Here is a 21,556-nt window from a genome sequence, read left to right on the forward strand (position 1 = left end):
AAATTTAAACGGATAATAACCCAGCAAAACGTTCGATGCCAAAGATGCCATTCAATCATGGGTGCAAGTGAGCTGGCATATATGAGCGTGGACCCCAAAAGATGCTGTTCATTTGTCGAACCAAAGCATGTCATTTACACCAATGCTTTAGCATGTCATTTCCATCAATGCTTTGTCATGTCATTTTCACCAACCCTTTGCAATGACATTATCATTATCGAAAGTTTTAACAACGTTTGTTGTGATTTCGAGTCTCCGACAATATCAAGCCTATCGTAAATATTTAAACTTATATATTTAGCAAAAATTTTATAAATAAAACCACAAAATTCATCTTTATTGGATCGGTGGAATGGGTTCAAATCCTGATAAAAAGATCGGATCTTTCACGACTTCTTTTGCATGGGTTCAAAAGCTGATGAAACGATGGGACCTTTCACGACTTCCTTTGCATTGTTTCATATGATAATGAAATGCTCGGATCTTTCACGACTTCGTTTGAACCAATTCAAAACATGCCATGAAATCACGTCATCGCATGGAACCCCTTCCTTCAAATTTTGCTGGGAAGTTTCTTGTCCACAATTTCAGTCTTTTTTTGTATTTTTTGCTGTTTTATCAGCTAATTAATAAAAATAGAAAAAAGTTGCACAGTGGGCTTGGATGCAATCGCGATTTAATATTTAAAATCAATTTTTAACAATGACTGTACTCTTCGATTTTCTTGATTTTTTTTGTTGTATTAAACTACGATCAACTATCGATATCGAGTTGTTTCGAACCGAGTACTCGAATTTGGTATGATAACATTCGATATCGAGCAAAATTATCGATTTATCGGTAAAATATTTGCGAGACTTTACTCGTAGCTAAATTACCTACGAGACAAACAAAAGGAACAAGAAAAAAGAAGTGAAATGTGCAAATTGGTCGTTGCTTTCGTTTTATAGAACAAAAGATAAATTGGCAAATAAATGTGAAAGAAAAAAAATTAAATGAAAGGAATTATGTCATGTTCACACCGGCATTTGGATTACGTTGTTCGCTCACACAATTACGTACACGAACTAACCCGTTCATACTACACGATACATAATACATAGTAACAAAGTTAATTATACCCTACACCACTATGTGGGGAGGGTATTATAAGTTGGTTTTGGCCAAAAAGTTTGTAACGCATCGAAATAATGGTCGTAGACCCATACTTATATGTACCAAAATGAATGTCTCGACGAGCTGAGTCGATCTGGCTATGTGTGTCCGTCCGTCAGTCCGTCCGTCTGTCCATCTAAACCTTGTAATCACGCTACAGGTCGCAATTTTGATCGGATCGTCATTTTGGATGTTGATGGGGGTCCCGGAGGGGAAGAAGCCTTTTGGTGATGGTCGGATAATATTTAGAGGTCGGAATGGGCAAAAAACGTATGTGGATAAAAAGACAACGTTTTTTTCAAAGCGAATATCTCAGCTTCTATACGGGGTATACCAAAAGCAAAACCTGACAATAAAAGTAGAAAATATCACCTTTCTAATAATGTAAAGTAGGTTGTCGTAGATGATCAAACAACGAATATATCGCAATAGCCGCTAATAGAACCCAACTTTTTATTTTTGCGATTTTAATAATAATGACGAATATCACAGCTTCGGTTGGGGATCTTCCAAAAGCAAAGCCTGGCTATGAAAGTAGAATATCCCATCTTTACAATGATCTAAACTAGGTCGGCGCAGGTGACCAAATAACGGAGATATCGCAATAGTCGGTAATACATCCCATTTTTCCACTTTTTTGGAAATCACGCTACAGGTCGCAACTTTGATCGGATCGAAATTTTGGGGGCTAATGGGGATCCTACAGAGAAAGAAGCCTATTGATTTTGGTGATGGCCGGATAATATTTAGGGGTCGTAATGGGCAAAAAACTTATTTGGAGAAAAAGACAACGTTTTTTTCCTAAGCGAATATCTCTGCTTTAATATGGGGTATACCAAAAGCAGAACCTTGCCATGAAAGTAGAAAATATCGGCTTTCTAATGATGTAAAGTAGGCTCTTGTAGGTGATCAAACAACGAATATATTGCAATAGCCGCTAAGTACAGTTGTATTTTTGCGATTTTAATAATAACGACGATTATCACAGCTTTGGTTCGGGACCTTCCAAAAGCAAAGTCTGACAATGAAAGTAAAAAATCCCATCATTACAATGATGTAAAGCAGGTTGGCGTAGGTTTCCAAATAACGGAGATATCGCAATAGTCGGTAATACATCCCATTTTTCCACTTTTTGGAAATCACGCTACAGGTCGCAATATTATTTGGATCGTCACGAAATTTTGGGTGTTATTGGGGGTCCCACAGAGGAAAAAACCTTTTGATTTTTGATAATGGTCGGATATTAGTCAGGGGTCGGAATGTGAAAAAAAAAATATTTGGAAAAAAGACCAACGTTTTATTTCAAAGTTAATATATCGAAAGCAAAACCTGGCAAGGAAAGTAGAAAATATCACCTTTACAACGATGTGAAGTAGCTTGTCATAGGTTGTCAAACAACAGAGATATCGCAATAGTCGGTAATGCATCCCTTTTTCCATTTTTGTGCAATCACACTACGAAATTTTATTCGGATCCTCACGAAAGTTTGGGGGTTGACGGGGGTCTAACAGAGAAAGAAGCCTATTGATGGTTGGCATACATCCCACTTTTCCATTTTTTATTTGGGTTGTACTGTCGATGCACTTAAATGCGTTTTAAAAAAATTGACCTGTGTTAATGAAGACATTCAGAGCAAAGGCGCTAAGCTATCCCAATTTTAATATTTTGAATTTTATTAGTCAAAAGCTTATGAACAGGGGTAGTGGTGTAGGGTATCACATAGTCGGCCCCGACCCGACTATAGCCTTGGCTCACTTGTTTTTTATTATTGTTGTTAACTGTTTTAAATGGAAATTTAACACAAAAACAACGTAATATGATTTGAAATCAACAGGAAAAAGAATTATCTTTCCTCCAAATATGTATTCTGTATGAAGCTGCACAACTTTCATTCATGTTTTCTATGTTTTTCTTCCAATTGTTGGTATAAAATAACTCCTTGCAAGCACTCGATTGTTCCGGAGAAAAGTGGATATGTTGTGGGCATAGCTTTTGCTCCATTTGATTCACAACAGGCTTCACAATTTTTGACGTTGTACTCTGGCTCAAACCTAAGAGGAAATCATTGCATACGGTGTGCTGGAAACCGCCACTTCCCCTCTTTTGGGAGGGGAGCGTTGCTGCCAGCTGCAATGTTGGTGGGACAGATGATGAAATTGTTCCCTGAAATTGCGAACACGAAAAGACATAATTGAAAGCCTCCTTCGTCAGCCTGAATCTCTGTCGAAATCTGCAAATAAATATTTTTATACAATTTAAATGAATACATTTTTCGATTTCATGCTTCAAATTTGTTGTTACGGATTCGTTTTCTAATTAAATTAACATTTGTTTCATCTTCTTCATCAGAAGATGATATGTAATAAAAAAGCACTGAGTGTTCCATTTTATTATACCCTCAGCATTTATGCTAACGAGGGTATATACACTTTCATACTCGCAAAATGTGCCTCATCGAAATAATGGTTTTAGACTCCAAGTATGTTTGGACGAAATGTGTTTCAGACAATTTGGAGTCGATTGAGCAATGTCCGTCCGTCTGTCTGGCCTTAGTAATATTTTGTCCAAACATAGTTTAAGTTCGAAGATAAGCCATATCGGTCCACTGCTTTAGGTACCTCCCCCACAAAAGTTCAAAAATGTTCGGAAAAATTGTTGGTACGGTAACTCTTGAAGGGAGTGGCCGAATTGGTCCATACTTTACACATCCTAATATATCTACCAGGTATAGATCAGGTTCAAATATGGATTATTTTTGTCCACTCCATCGTGCCAACTCCATATTTGTCCACTCCATCCCACACAAAATTTCGGATAAGTTCACATAAAGACCTGATATCGAATCACTTTGATTTTTGTTGAAGCAACTTTCATTCGCTGCCTCAGTTACGATGGTAAATGTTTTTTTCAGGGGCAAGTCCATACTTCTTGAGCAAACAGCCCGAAGGGTGTAAAAACCCCATATGCAGATCCACTTCCATAATGGTCAATGTCGATCCATTCCTTTTAGTATCTCCTCCGCAAAACTTTTGATCTTTAATCCTAACCAACATTTATGTCGGTTCAAGCGCCCAAAATTTTTGAAACCACCTAAATACATAAGCTTTTAAGAAAAAAATTGTTTCAATATACACAGGCTGAGGGTATATCTCTGTCGGCAAAGCCGACTGATACTTTTTTACTTGTTTTTTCTTAAAATATCGCGCCAACCATCAATTGTTTTTTAATATTTCTATTTGACACAAACCACCGTACATTTATTAAGGTAGATGCATCAGCAATCAGTTATAACAATGTCAAAAAGATTTTGCAATAATAAATAATTTCGAACTTTTTTGTAGCACGACTTCATTCCGAAATTATTGTTCAATGTATTATTCAAACAATTCAACAGATATTCAATACTTTTCATTCATAATTTTGTTTTTTTTTTTTAATTTTCGTTTTAAGCTAAATATTTATTTTTGGGGTCTACCTTCATGAATGTTAATGATATCATATAGTCGATTACCGTTTATTTTTCGAATTTACCGATAACAATTTTTTTTTTCTCGACCGAGTCCCATCATACCAAAATTTTTCCGTGTCGACATTTTATTCGCGAGTAAATTCTCGATCGAATCGAATCTCATAATTAGGCCCCTGGTTGGTAGTGGGATTAGAATGAGTACTATTTTTATACCCTCAGCATTTATGCTAACGAAGGTATATACACATTCATACGGGCAAAATGTGTCTCATCGATATAATGGTTTTAGACCCCAAGTATGAAAATGTTCGGAAAATTTGTGCGCACGATAACTCTTGAAGGTATTAACCGATTTGATTCATACTTTGCACATCGTGAAATTTCTACCAGACTTAGATGAAGTTCCAATATGAACGCAATCGTCCACTCCTTCGGGTACTTCCCACGCAAAATTTCGGAAAAGTTCAGGTTAGGACCTGCTCCAATCGCTTTGATTTTTCTTGTATCAACTTGTTTTCACTGTCCCCCATGCGACGGTATATGTTTCATCAAAGACAAGTCCATATTTCCTGATAAAATAGCCTGAAAGGTACAAAAAAACCCTATGACACCGAGTGTTGTGGTTGGAGCGCAAGATAACTCTCGAAGGATTTGCCGATTGGGTCCAAGTTTATGTTCGAAGATAAGCCATATCGGTCCACTACTTCAGTCACCTCCCCACAAAAGTGAAAAAAAAATATTCGGAAAATTGTGCGCCCGATAACTCTTGCTGGGAGTGACCGATTTGGACCATACTTGACTCATCCTAATATATCTACCAGATATAGATCAGGTTCGAATATGGACTATATTTATCCCCTGCTTAGGGTAGAAGGTATTCTACACAAAATTTCGGATAAGTTCACTTTAAGACCTGTTCTGGAATCACTTTGCTTTCTGTTGAAACAACTTGCATTCGCTGCCTCAATTACGACGGTAAAAGTTTTTTCAGGGGCAAGTACATACTTCTTGAGAAAACAGCCCGAAAGTTGTAAAAACACCTATGGCACCATATGTAGTTGGAGAGCTCGAACCGAATACTGCGTTCGTCCACAATTTGGATATAGTAATATTTCTTCGAATATTAAATGAAATTCGAAGTTGGTGCTTATAGGTCCACTCCTTCCGGTTCCTCTCCCACAAAAGTTTGAAAATATTTGCAACCGATTTGGTCTAAAATTTCGATCTCGAAATAGTTTGTCCAAGCTTAGTTTATGTTTAAATTTGGACTCTATTGGACCAATCCTTGGGGTACCACCCATACAACTGTTCAACATATTTGTGTAGTTAAGAGTCTTTTAAGGATTCTTTGGACATTTTTACCGAAGGTTTTCCTAGTGGCCCGATATTATGCTTTTCGTAGGCTAGTATGGTACAAAAGCCCTATCTATCGACATCCCCCGCAAATGTTTGAGCTTTAATCCAATCCATATTTCTGTAGCTTCATACGCCCATACATTTTTTTGGAAAAAAGTATTTCAATCCACACAGACTGAGGGTATATCTCGGTCGGTTAAGCCGAATGATACTTTTTTACTTGTTCTTTCTAACGCTCATATTTCAGCCAAATTTTTTTCCGGACGATTGATATTTTCTATTCTACTTGTACTTTTAAACTTATAAATTCCAAAAAATCTCAAACTAAAAGAACAAACTTTTTTAAATATAACCATATCCTATATTCAGGTAATATATCTGCTGAAGAATGAATTCAATATCTTTATTATGTTTTTAAGTCTTGTATACGTACGGTACATACATAGATATGAAGAATGAAAAAGTCCAGAAATTGAATTGACTTTATTTACTAAATAAAAAACGTATTTATACGCAAAAGTCGAAATACATAATATAAGTTCACCTTTTTTATTAATATCGTTTATAACGGCTATCACTGTTAGCGTCCGAATTTGGTCGGTCCCTTGACAGACGTTTTAAGCGATTTCGACTGTATTTAAAATCAGATTTTAACAATGATTTCTTTCTCTTGATCAGGGGAAAATTCTGAGTCGATCTATGCATGTCCTTCCACTTGTGTGTGGACGCTAAAATTTTGGAAAGATGTGTCTTTTGTTTGCAGGCAGGTCAAATTCGATGATGGGCCACATAATTTCTCCACAAATAATCGTCAATATAGGTCCATGGTTTGGAATAGCCACCATATAACGGTACCCCCCGATTTTCGGTATATTGAGAATTTTAGCTACAACTTTTTAACCGAACTAGCTGTAATTTGGCATCAGTGGCCTAGAAACTACTCCGCCAAAAATCGTCAATACAGGTGCCAGCGTTGATATGGCCCCCCATAAAACGATACCTCCCCATTTTTGCCATTTTCAGAATTTTAGCTACAATTTTTAACCGAACTAGCTGTAACGTAGCAACCAGGGCTAAATGGCAACCTCCCGATTTTTCGTATTTTGAGGATTTTATCTACAATTTTTGACCGAACTATCTGTAATTCCACATTTGAAGTTCCCAGTCGTCACAAAACTTCTCCACCAAAACTTTGCATCATAGGTCCACACTATCGCTCCATATAAAGGTACCGACCGATTGAAGACATTTTTGTATGCATTTTTTAACTTATTTAGGCATGAGTGGTCACAAAATATCTCCGCCTAAAATTGTGGACAAGAAAAAAATTTTTTTTTCCGTTTTAGTTCAGAATATTTTATGGTTGAGGGTACAAAAAGTTTGTTAGGCCGAACTTCACGACTTTTTACTTGTTATTTACTAACACCAGAGTTGGGCAATCTCGTTCAATTGAACGATACGGATCACTATCTCGTTCAATGAACACCGGTAATTTCTTTGGCAAAACTGCGTATACATAATTTCACACTTTGTTTTTTTATGATGTTACTAATTCGTCCTTGAACGATTACAGTGATTCGGATCATTCAATTTAACCAGATTGCATAACTCTACTAAACACATGTCTTCTAACGTTCTTATGGTTAAACGTAATAAAGCATATAAATATAGACTCGTTTCGCCAACCAAAGAAAAATAGGCACTCGGGCATTTACTACTACCTGCACAATTGCTGATGTATCTCTTATTGAGCTGATTATCTACACAGAATCGACTGTCGTTTCTTGTTGTACAAAAATAAGGGAACTGATGCGGATAAATGACTGTCTTCGCCCAAAGTAATCAAATATTTTGCAGTTCTTTAAATATTTGAAGCAACTGAATATGGACTTTAGCTGGAATAAATATATAAAATGAATACTCCGCAGTAAAAGAATCCCTTTCAGAAATTTTCTTAATCCACTCTTTATGTCTCTAAAAATATATCTCCATAAAAATATTTTAGCTCTGATAGTTCTTAAAAATGTGAATTTTCGTATTTCCTTATCTGTTTTTTCTTAAACATTTCCTTGCCTAATGAAAAAAAAAACAACAAACGAATGGAAGCTTTAAATAACAAGAAGAGTAAAAAACACATTTTATGACCTTCTCCAAACTTTGAACATATATTTTCATTAGTAGTTGAAAAGTTCTGTTCAGTTGTACTTTTAGTTGTTTCTAGTTGTTACGGTTCAGGCCAATCGTATAGGAAGACAGCAGGAGAAGAGAATGACAAGGTCTAAACTAAATTTCATAAACTTTTGGCAAATAATTTTATTTTATACGCAAATACAAACTGAAAACTAAAACCTGCCTAAAACATTCTGTTCCATTTCCATATTAAATGCAATTTTCCTATTGTTTAATCTTTTTCGAAATAACTTTTTTCACAAGAAATATAAAATTTTAAATGACAATTCTCAAGGTTGATTATAACGAAAAGTATTTCACATACACAAGCATACACATACACATCCATACGTAAATAAATTAATTGTGAAACACTTTTCATGATTAAAATAGTTATACTGGGGATTTGCCATGTCATGATATGACAGGCAGTAAAAAGTAATCCAATTTCATGGAGAAATTTATGTGAATATCTTTGCATTAAACTCGACACAAAGGTTGAGAATTTCTTGCAAAAAGTTGTTGTTTGTTTTGTGGAGAATGTGGACATTTGAGCGTACATAGTAGCAACATTGCCTCAGAGGAATTGCTGAGTGTCCATTTGAAGATGGTCGGTTTTATAATTAAAATCAGTAATGCCGGAATGTGTTTACATTACAATACGGCACAGTAATGACACAATGATACGAAGGGCAGCATGGTTTAGCCTCTATAATGAGATCAAAAAATTTAGTGAATTCTTAACCATATCCTTGAAAAAGAATAACTTAGTAAAATTAAAATATTAAGAGGCACAAATACCTAGAACGAATTCGCTGGCCTCACGTAAATATTAATAGGGAAACTGTTGTAGGCAGTTATGAACTCTCGTGCGGATCAACAGATTTGGTCCAAACATTAGACAACGTAATATTTCGTACAAGCATAGGGCAAGTTCGAAAATAGGCCATATCGGAACACTGCTTCGGGTATCTCCCACATACATGTTCCACACTTTAAATTGATAAGCACAATATCACACGAAACATCGATATTTCCATGCCATGGAAATATCACTTCCAAACATAGAATAAGTCCAAATATGGATGTAATTGTTCCAGTCATGCGGGAGCCTTCCGTACAAAAATTTGATATTTTTTCAAAAGTGGTGTTTAAGGACATGTCACGTCGTCTTAATTTTGTATACCCTCCACCATAGTATGGAGGGTATATTAAGTTTGTTCATCCGTTTGTAACACATTGAAATAATCATTTGCGATTCCATAAAGTATATATATTCTTGATCAAAGTAAAACTCTGAGTCGATCTATGCATCTCCGTTCGTCCGTCTGTGGTAAGCTCTCTACCTCCACAATATAGAACGCTAACATTTTGGGAAATTGCGTCTTTTGTTCTGACATTTTGATGCATTTCAAACCGAATTAATCACATTTTTAAACGGTATTAGCTATAGTTTGACATTTAGGGTTCCTTGGGATTAAAAAAACTTATATTCAAAAAAAAAAAAAAAAAAATATGGGCATAGATCCATTTTTGGTATAGTCCCTATATAATGGTACCACCCGATTTTATAATGGTACCTCTCGATATTTAGATGTTTTGGCATAGGCCCCGTATAACAGTACCTCCTAATTTTCGGTATTTTGTGGATTGTAACTAACCGAACTAGCTGTAATTTGACATTTGAAGTTCTCTGTGGTCATAAAACATCTCCAACGAAACATCGTCAATATAGGACCATGTTTTGGTATAGCCCCCATATAACGGTATCTCCCGATTTTCGGTATTTTGAGAATTTTGGCTGCAATTTTTAACCGAACTAGCTGTAATGATCGGTAGTTTGAGAATTTTAGCTACAATTTTGTCTATTCAAATTAATCGTCAATACACATAGGTCCATGTTTTGGTATATCCCCCCATATAACTGTACCTCCCGATTTTCGGGAATTTTCAGTGGTCACGAAATTTCTTCACTAAAATTCGTCAACATGGGTCCATTTTTGAGGGTCTACATTGTTTTGATGAAACTACCCTCAATTTGACTCTGGAAGTTCCCTGCAGCTATAAAACTTTCTCGCCAAACAATTTAAAGATAGGTTGACTCTTTGATATAGCCCCGTAGGTGGTACCTTTCACCTTGCTGAACCCATTTTTTGGATAAGATTAGATAACACTGTGCAATAAAATTGAGGTGAAAGTCTGGAGCACGGAAAATTCCTCTTGGGGAAGAAAGGCCTTGGTGAGTATATTATAAACCCCCAAGGACAGATGCGAATTTCCGCGTTATGGCGTGATGAGATTTTTGTTAGAGACCCTGTGGGCCATCAGGAATTAGCGTTATATCGTTTTTCACTGTTGCTTAAGATGTACTGCTAATTCATGATGGCTTAGAGGGACTCTTGTAAAAACTTCATCACGCCATAACACGGAAGTTCGACTCACGGCGCATCTGTCCTTCGGGGTTTTTATCTCTGCCCCAACATTTGTGTTCACAGTGTAATTTAAGCAATTTTGGGAGGCAGTAGGAGTCTATCCATTGTCGAAAAGTTGTTTTAATTAAGAGGGTATTACTTGTTTGTATTAGATTATCATTTGGGGTATACATGGTGGACAATTTTTCCCACCTACAATTTTAAAAGATACATAATTATTTCTTTTTAATTAAGACTACTTTATATTGGAGGGTAAAAAAGTGCGGCCCTGCCTAACTTAAGAACTTTCTTTCTTAATTTTTTTCCTAATGTAATACGCAAAATCTCAAAACTAACTAAATAAAGCTTCTAATAAGTACGTTAACTTTCAAATTGAATACGAGCAACTGAAACAGTTGGACTATATTTTCAACATTTTCGGGCTATTGATTCCAACGAAAAAATGGTTTTCGTCGGCAGGTCCAGTTTTTCTGTCATAATGACCCAAAAGTTTGAAAAACCCTACGGTGCACACTGATTCAGGATCGTTTTTTCAAAATTCAAAATTCTGTACGAGAAGGGAGTAACCGATTTTGTCCATACTTTGCACACCGTAAAATTTCTACCAAACTTAGATGAAGTTCCAATATGGACTCAATCGGTCCACGTCTTCGGGTACCTACATACCACACAAAATTTCAGAAAATTCAGTTTAGGACCTGCTTTCGAATCGTTCTGATTTTAGTTGCAGCAACTTGTATTCACGGCCCCCCACATGGCTGTACAAGTTTCATCAGGGGCAAAACCACACTTCCTGAGAAAACAGCCTGAAAGGTTCAAAAAGCCCCATGACACCGTGTGAAGTGGTTGGAGCGCAAGATAACTCTCGAAAGAAGATTCCGATTCGGAAAAATTGTGCGCACGATACCTCTTGAAGGGAAGGACCGATTTGATCCAGATATATTTCAGGTTTGAATATTCACTATATTTGCCCATTCCATCGGGTCCCTTCCACACAAAATTTCGTATACGTTCACTTTAAGACCTGCTCTTGACTGACTTTGATTTCTGTTGAAGTAACTTGCAATCGCTGTCTCAATTACAACGGTAAAAGTTTTTTCAGTGACAAGTCCATACTTCTTTTGAAAACAGCCCGAAAGTTGTAAAAACCACTATGGCACCATATGTAGTAGCTGGAGAGCACAATAAGGGTTTGTTCGGAGATCCTTTGCAAATTTATACCGATGATGTACAGCCATATTCTGTTTTCCGTGGACAAGTCCATGCTTCCTGGCATACTGGTCCAACAGGTGTACGATAACCCACTGAAATGACTAGTGGGCGCGATATCTATCGAAAAGGTATGACTCTCAAAATAAGATCCACTTCCGTAATGCACTAAGTCGGTCCATTCCCTCCTCCGCAAAACTTTTGAAATTTAATCCTTATCCACATTTTTGTCGGCAAGTTCAAATATCCAAAAAGTGCAACAAAATTCTGAAAAGACCCTAAATACATTCTATCTGTCCGTAGATGAAAGTTCAGATAGGCTGAGGGTATATCTCTGTCGGCAAAGCCGACCGATACTTTTTACTTGTTTTCCTAGGTTTTGCCAATTTTGAGATATATAAGTTTAGGTTGGGAAATTGCAGTCATGACCTTGCTTTATAAGGAGACGATAGAGTCAGTAAATTGACAAAATTTGAACTTCTATGTCTCAAAAATTATGCCTTTATAATTAAGATTACTTTATGGTGAGGGGTATAAAATTAGTTCGGTAGGGCCGAACTTAACGTCTTTTTATTTGTTGTTTTTTGACAACAGGGCACGATATCTGTCGAAGGGAGTGACAGTCATTGGTTCAAACTTTGAACTCATAATGTTTCTCTTAAATTTATATTGGACTATATTTTCAACATTTTCGACTATTGACTCCAACGAAAAAAAATGCTTTTCGTCGGCAGGACCAGTGTTCCTGTCATAATGACCCAAAAGTTTAAAAAAACCCTACGGCGCACACTGATTCAGGATCGTTTTTTCTTGGTCCAAATTCTGTAACTTTTGAACAGAGATATATTTTCGTAAGTCTTTTTTTCGGCAGATAACACAATCAGATTTCCGGTTGGGTGCCACCGTGGTGAAATGGTATGCACACCCGCCTTGCACACATAAGGTCGTGGTTTCGATTCCTCGGCCAGGCAACATCCAAATACTTTTCAACGGTTGCAAAATACACCTCAGTAATGTTGGCGACATTTCCTGAGTATTTCAGCCATGTAAAACTTCTCTACAAAAGTGGTGTCTTAGACACGCCGTTCGAACTTGGCGATAAACTGTAGGTCCCATACAGGGACGTAGCCAGGATTTCATTTCGGGGGGGGCCCACCTGACCAAAATTTTGAAAATTCATGTTAGCGAAAATATCTTATTTAGCAAAGGTGTAAACCTTATTTTAGACTTATTTTACTGATGAAATAATTTTCATTACTATTTTTTAATTTAAATGGCGTAAGACTTCTTGGCCAATTTTATCTTGTTTTTAGAACTTTTTTGACAATATGTCACATTTAATATATGGTCAAAACAATGAATATATTAATAATCCCATATATTTTTTCGCGTATCATTTATCAAATAATTCACAACTACAGTGAATGTTATGGAATTCAGTGGTATCACTTCGGTAAGACCAAAAGAAAGCGAATATAATCGGAAAACCTCAGAAATATCATAATATTTAATTTTCAAATATCTTAAAATTATAATTTTCAAAAATATGCAAAAATCCGATGTCTACTTATCATAATGAATTTCTGAAGGCCGATAACTAATGCTGAACAATAGTCTATCCATCAAGAAATTCTAGCACCTAAGCGCGGTTATGTAAATGACAATTCTGTCTCCAAATCCTGCATCTGTCAATAGACTTATTTTGGCGTCCAATCGTCGGACTTCATTTATAGAAATTCTGGTTTCCTATCCTGTATCTTCTCATAAATTGATCAGGAACAACGGAAACTCTGGAATCCAGTCTTAAATTATTTTAAAATGATATTATGTCGCCCAATCCATGGTCTATACATGTATACATTCTTTTAACAAAAATCCCAATCTACATTTTTTATACTCTCAGCCTTTAGCCAAAATGTGCCTCATCGAAATAATGGCTTTAGGGCCAAAGTGTGTTTGGAAGAAACCTGTTTCAGAAATTTTGCAGTCGACTTAGCTACGACGATAATTCTCAAACAGATCAACCGATTCGGTCCAAAATTTGGCCTTCGTGATATTTTGATCAACTTCGAAGATGGGCCATATCGATCTACTCTTTCGGCAAACTACCGCAGAGTATTTCAAAAATTTTCAGCGATGTGCAGTTTAAGACCTCTCTGGATAAACTATGTAAGCTTAAGACTTCAATGGTCATGGCTTCACTTCCTTTATGCTAATAATTTAGTTATTAAAAATACGATATAAATATATTTAATAAAAATCACTCTCTGGAAACGCTTTGCTTCTTTGCCACAAGTGTTCTCGGGCCCCTATAACTACAGGACACGTTTTTCAGAGACAAGTCTATACTTCCAGAGAGAATGGTCCGAAAGCTATAAAGAACACCTAAGGCAATCATGTGTAGTGGCTAGTGCGAACGACAACTTTCGAACCGGATACTGCGTTGGTCCAAACTATGTTTATCGCAATATTTCATTGAGCCTTATATATACAAAATTCGAAGATGGTGCTTTTCGGTATACTTCTTCTGGTATTTTCCCCCCAAATTACAAGAATTTTAGCTAAAGTGGTATGCGCGAGTTTTCTTGAACGGACCAACAGATTTGGTCCAAACTTTGGATTTAGTAATATTTTTTCCAAACTTAGTTTTTGCTCGAACATGGGCCATACTGGGGTACCTCCCTCACAAACGTTCAAAATAGTTGTTTAAATGCAGTTTAAGGTCTATTTGAGGATCTTTAGACATTTTTACTGAAGGTATTCCTAATGTTTAGAGCGGTATTATGTTTTTCGTGGACAAGTCGATATTTCCTTACATAAGGGTCAGAAGGTGAAAATTATACTGTGGCGAACTGAAATGACTTGTGGGCGCAATATCTTTTAAAAGGAATGACTCCCAAAATAAGATCTATTCCCAAAATGAACTATGTCGGTCCGGTCCATTGCTACATACCTCCATACCTCCTCCGCAACACTTGTGATCAATGATACAAATTCATATTTTGTTTGCAAGTTCATACGTCCGAAAATGGCTACAATTGTAATTTTGAAATATTGGAAATAATATGTAATAAATCAATATATATAAAGTAGAAAAATGTTTGTACGTTTGTTTGAAGTTTATGAACTTAAAAACCGCAGAACCGATCTTGGCCATTTCTGAAATTCAGCGTTGATGCGGAGATATAGCATCAACATCGGAGGTACCTCCAAAAAATTTAGATTTTTTATGCAAATATCTATAGAATGGTAACAGATAATGTCTCCAAATTTTGGATGTGTACAGGAATTTAGTCTAGAAATAAATTTTCCAAAATATATTGAAATCGGTTCAGATTTGGATATAGCTCCCATATATATTTTCTTCCGATTTCATGTATTTGATGCACCAAACACTCTTTATATACCCGATTTTAATGAAAGTTGGAATGAGTGACGAAAATTGACCTACAAATAAATTTGTCAAAATATATTTTACCTTATTCGGGGTAGCGAAGCGCACCGGGTTCAGCTAGTAAAATATAAACATTGACCTCAAGCTCAATAATCTTGATTTTATTAAAATTTGAAAGGTCGAACAAAACATAAAAATTTGACAGAAAAATCCTTTTGTCCAATAGACATTTACGATACTGCGGTGGAACAGAAATTATATCATAAAAAATGGTTGATATACATAGTTTTTTTATTGCAAATTTCAAACATAATAAAGAATTTGTAATTGTTATGAATTTCAAAATAGTTCATTATAAAAACGTGTTAGAGAAAATATATAAACACTTAAAACCACAAAGATTAAGCAACGGTTTTAGATTTTATTGTTGAATTGCTCTTATAAAAAATTTCAAAAACAAAATATCGCAAAAATGTTTTTCCTGGATGTTGTATATAAGCCAGAGTATTGGACGTAATATGTTACAAACGTTCAATAAAAACAAATAAACGTATTGTTCTGAACTCAGTAACACACTAAAATTCCGATTAAACGCTTAAACAACACCTTAAAACTTAACAACAACTATGCATAAAATTGCTCAAAAAGCCTAACTTGTTCATTATTTTTATATTTTCAAATGTCGTTAAATAATTCTCTGTAATACTTCCAACTACTTTACATATTTCTTGAACAATTTAAAACAGTTTAAAATTGTACTCAAAAATTAAAAAAATGTGTAATATAAGTTAATATCCTATGGGAACTAAAATCATTTCGGGGGGGGGCCCGGGCCCCCCGGGCCCCCCCTGGCTACGTCGGTGGTCCCATATCATTGAGCTAAATATGAATCGGAGAGCTCTCATTGATATGAGAGAAGTCTCCCTTGTCCCTTATGGGATGTTTGTAGAACAATTATAAGAACGCTGAAAATCGGTTTGGTAGGTGCAAAGGATTTCAAGATCTAAGTTAAACTTTTGAGTTTTTTTTAATATTTTTCGTCCAAATATTAGTGTATTGTGTTTATATACCCTACACCACTATGTGGAAAGGTTTGTTTTCGTAAAAATTCCTGTAACACCGCGAAATATTCGTCGGAGACCCCCAATGTGGTATACCAGTCTTCATATCTCGGCGAGATAAAGCGATTTTGAGATGTGCGTTCGTCCGTCCGTCCGTGTGTCCGTCTGTCCACTATAAATTGTAATCAAACTCCAGGCCGCAATTATTGACCGATCGTCACGAAATTTGCTATGGATGTCGGTTTCACATCAGAATAGATCGCTGTTTTAATTGGTGATGATCGTGAAATATTTAGCGGGTGAAATGGACCAAAAACATAATTTTTATCCTATTTTGTAGCTGCTCTGTAGGTCGCAATAATAGTCCGTTCGCCTCGAAATTTTAAATAAGGTTAGAGTATATGACTAAGAAGAAGCTTGCAATTTAAGATGGCGATCAGTTAATATTTAGAGGGTTAAGTAATCCACTACTTTTGTGTGAAAATTTTATTATATGTTATATCTTTATTCCTGGAAGAGACCTTTCTATCGACGTCAATTGTGTTGGTGTACATGATAAGATAATAGAGTTACATCCTAATTTACCCTGTTATTTGTTTTTAGTATAATTATAAACACGCTAGAGGCTGCAATTAGAGTTCAATAATCAAGACATTTTGCACGAGGAAAGAGTTTAGGTAGAAGAAGATGCTTACAATTTTGGATGATGATCTGATATTATTTAGCGGGTGAAATGGACCATTTCTTTTGTATGAAAAATACAAAAGAAATTGGTCCCTATTTTATTTCCTGGAGGGCATATATCGGCAAATTAGCCTACATATGGAAAAAGAACTACTGACCTTTCCCCCTGATAATGGGTTTTGTGTAGAAAACCACATTTTCTCATCCCCAGTTTTTGCATTATTGCAATTTACATGGTGCCCTTGCGTTTTAATTGTTCAATTGAATTTTTTTACATACATTGCAGCATGAGTCTCTTTGCCACCGTTTTTCTAAACGATTTCCGAGCCAGGCAAAAATGAAATTTTCAACGGCGGCAAAATATCCTTCAGTAAGGTTTGTGACATTTTCTGAGTGTTTCAGCCATGTAAAACTTCTCTACAAGTGATGTCTTAGGACTCGCCGTTCGGACTCGGAGATAAGCTGTGGGTCCCATATGATTGTGCGAATATGAATCGGGGTACACTCACTCATTGATATGAGAGAAGTCACCCTTCCATAGGACTTGCGGTTTTCAAAATCGTTAAAACTTAAAAAATTCCCTAAGAGTGTGAACTTTGACCGCGATTTATTTAAAAAGTCCTCCGGCGATTTTTTTACTTTTTTGATTTTTCTCATCTATGAACATTGCAGTTTCAGAATCCGCAAAAACTTCCCGGGTGTAAGCTCATTAAATTTAAAGTTGCTTCAAGAGCGCCGTGTACAAGTAAAACATTTGGACACTTGCGCGAAAAAATTGCGCCGACGTAAACGTAAAGTTGTTGTCCGCACCATTTTAGCCAAATTTGTTAAACTTTTGTGATGTTGGTAGGTCTATCTTCGAACTTAAGCTAAGTTTGTATTAAATATTGCGATACCCTAAATGTGAATACTACACTTTGTGCCATAGCACAGTGGATCCACACATTGGCCAAAAATAAAAAAGTGAATGTCAAAATTTTGGTACAACATCTGGCAACTCTGACAGCTATGACATGGACCTTTTTAAAAATATATTAGTTTTTGTTTCATTCGAACGCGATCTTCTTAAGAATAGCTTCAAAAGTCGGAACATTTGACTAATATTTTTTGTTGTGAGTACAACATATATTTTAAGTGCAAGTAAATATATTCAAAATATCGCAAAACTAATACGTATAGCAAAAAATTATAGTGGATTTTGAAGAAGGAGATAGTAGCTTAATTTTCACTAAAAAATAGTGTTTTAGCGTGTTGTGGAATTCTAGTTTGCTGCATATTTTCTTAGTGTATTTTGTAATGCCAATTCGATCATATACTTAAATTTGACCTAAGGTTGTAGTCGTGATGCCCACCAGTGCCCACCTCGGGAATAACTTTCCAAAGTAGGTCATGGGTTAAAATTATTCAGTATTAAAATCAGCTGCCATCTAATGCCAGACTATAAATGGTGGGTCGCTGACTAAGCTGCCCTAGAATAGGGTTTCTATTAATATATTAGCGTACAACTCTGTTATCTGACCACGTACATTAACATAATTGGCATCGGTGGCAAGGTGAAGAAATCTTCTTCCAAATTTGTCTTACGTTGGCGGTACGTGTCTTCCAGGAAGAACGCTATAAGATCTATATTAAAAATTATACAAATTTTCAGAAAAAAAATTTGATTTTTTTTAACCCTCTAAATTGCTTGGATTTTATGATGTTTTGGAGATTGTTTTGTTCCCCAAGCCTATTTTTCCATCATAAGATAATCTGGACCTTTGTTCATGTAATTTAGTATTAACAACATAAAACAATTCTTACCGTATACCCCGTCCAGAGGGGAAAGGGGGGAGGATGTTACGCTCGCGGTTTCTTAAAACACTCTTCGCAGCAGCACAAAGCTATAACCTGGGCATTGGCTTGATTTTTATACTCTAAATATTTTTTGGTCACTTTTTCCATACAAGTGGATCCACTGTGCATAGGGGGTTTTACGCCATTCGGGCTATTTTCTCAGGAAGAATGGACTTGCAACAGAAAAATGAATCAAATGAATTCGGGTGCAGCTCTTAAACCGCGGTTTTCAGAAATTTTGTGTGGGGGATGCCCGAAGGAGTGGACCAATATATGGACTATATTCGAACCTAATCTATGTCTCGCATAGATATTACGATGTGCAAAGTATGGACCAGATTAGTTCCTGTCTTCAAGATTTATCGTGCACATCTTTTTAGGGAAATTTTTTGAACTTTTATGGGGGAGGTATTTGAAAAAGTTGCCCGATATGACCTATCTTCTAGCTTAAAGTATGTTTTACAAAATATTACGATATAAAAATGTTAACTTAACCGGTTGATTTGCTCGGGAGTTATCGTGCTCACCAGCTAGAAAGACAGATGGACGAACATTTCTAAATCAACTCCATATTGTCTGAAACGGATTTCGCCCAAACATACTTGGGGTCTTAAACCATTATTTCGATGAGACACAATTTTGGTCTTATCAAGGTGCATATACCCTCTTTAGGCTAATGGCTGAGGGTATAAAAATGGTAACTCTCATATACGTGGGTGGTCGTTCCATGGCATGACAATGCATTTTAATAATTTATTTATTTTCATTTCTATACTTTCTTTTATTAAATGTTTCTTGACTATCAAAGAAAATCTTGGAAATATGATTTAAAAACTTTGCAAATGAAACACAAAATGGGGAAACAATAAAAGAACGAATAAAACACTACTGTGAATAAAACTGTGTTGGCAAACATCTGTCGGCAGTTCTACTCAAATTGCCACCGTTAAGACGGATAAAGATAAAATTTTCAATTTATGAATTTGCATACTAACGTCTCAGAGATTTTTTTCCATTAAAGAGTTTCTCCTCGTTCTTCTCCAAGTACTTCAAATTTATTTTGCTTTTCAAAGATTTGTTATCACCTTCTGGCATCTTTCGTATATTCTTTCTTGTGATTTACTTCTACTTTTGCTTTATTTATTACTGTTAAAAGCAGTCAGCCATAAATTTTTAAAACTGACGAAAAGAAAAATAATTTTCTGACCTTCAACTTAAATATATTTACATTCTTGTTCTGCTTGTGTCAGGGTCTTTTTTCCTACATGTTGAGAAGAAACGCTTTCGTCGCTCATCGTTAGTTGTCTAAAACTTTCAGTTTATTTACATTTCTTCTGTGAGCTGTTTCTTTTGTTGCTATGCAGTAAAAAGGAACAAGGAGTAAAGATATACAGCACCTCAAGTCCCTTGCAAAGTAAAAGTTTTTGCTTCTCACTTGAGTTTTTTCTTTCATTAGGATTTTCCTAAAACAATAGTATAAAAGTAATGATATGTAAATAGACATCAAAAATGTGTGTGCGTATGTGTGAAAACTAGAAAAAGTAAGTTTTTGTGGGACGTGATCATCTTTACTGGTCCACATCATGTACCCCACCAAAATTACAATCGTGTCCCTGGGGAAATTTTAAGTTGTTTAATGTTTAGACAACCAACACAGGTCATAAAAGATGTGAAGTTGTGTCATTTTCATTTGACTCCATCTAAAACTGTGAAACCAAATCATTATAAGGCTGAGTGGCAAGTGACTTTATAAACACACGGCCATGTTTTATACGTCATATAACATGGTTGGTATAAAATCAACAGGCACGTTTGCAGCTTTTTACAACTGCAAACGTGTAATTTAAAGAGAAAATACATACATACCATATTCATTACATAGACCGAGGAAGCACAAAGGAAATTACACGTGAAACCAACATCTTTTCTTTAAAATCGCATCAAACACCTAGAGAATATTTTTAATGAAGCTTCAGACCATAAAAATGATGGCACGTGTACCCATAAACACTAGGGTGCTATGCTGTGTATGTCGTTTTCTTTTGGCATGACCAAGAAAATTACATAAATAAGGAAATTACATTAAAAGGCAAATTAATAGAGCTACGCCAGTCATTGCGTAGGAGAGAATGTTCTTTTGATGAATGTGCCAGTCACATGTGGAAATTAACATATATTTATAAACAGCATTAAATTGGGCAGAGTCGAATTTCTTATACCCTTTACCATAAAAAAATAAAACTACATACATATGTTCCCACACCATCCCCGAAGGGACCAGGTAGACTTCTCTCATATCAATGAGTGCACGACGATACATATTGGCTCATGATATGGGGCCTACATGTTATCGCTGTGTCCGAACGGCGACTATTACGGCACCACAGAGAAGTTTTTCATGGACGAAATACTCGTACTCAGGAAATGTAAGCCAGCAATATACTGAGGGCATTTGCTACCGCCGAAAATGTTGATTTTCTGGTTAGGAATTGAACCGCAGACCTTCTGAGTGTAAGGCGGACCATTCCTCATGTCTATAGCTAAATTTGGTGACCAAACTATCAGAAATTTAAGATAAGAGGTTCACAGTGGTCAAAAAAGCTTCTACACTAAAAATGTTCAACATAGGTACACGTTTTGGTAAAGCCCCCATATAACGAAAACTTCCGATTTCACTGTGCAGCAGCGTTTTTGGGGGATGGAAAATTCCTTTTGGAGATGAAAGCCCTTGGTGATTTTATTAAGAACCCAGAAGGAAATTGTCGCCGTGGGTCAAGTTTCTGAGATATAG

The 21,556-nt window shown here is 35.9% G+C and overlaps 1 protein-coding gene across 1 annotated transcript in view; it reads left to right on the top strand.

Annotated features, from left to right (window-relative positions):
- The window catches only part of dpr3 (defective proboscis extension response 3), a 155,700-nt gene that overhangs the window by 35,866 nt on the left and 98,278 nt on the right, over positions 1 to 21,556 (top strand). The gene's annotated exons all lie outside the window — the stretch shown is intronic.

Source organism: Musca autumnalis, unplaced genomic scaffold (assembly GCF_047663935.1).
Source record: "Musca autumnalis isolate F117 unplaced genomic scaffold, ASM4766393v1 scaffold_2, whole genome shotgun sequence".
In the NCBI taxonomy this organism is placed as follows: domain Eukaryota; kingdom Metazoa; phylum Arthropoda; class Insecta; order Diptera; family Muscidae; genus Musca; species Musca autumnalis.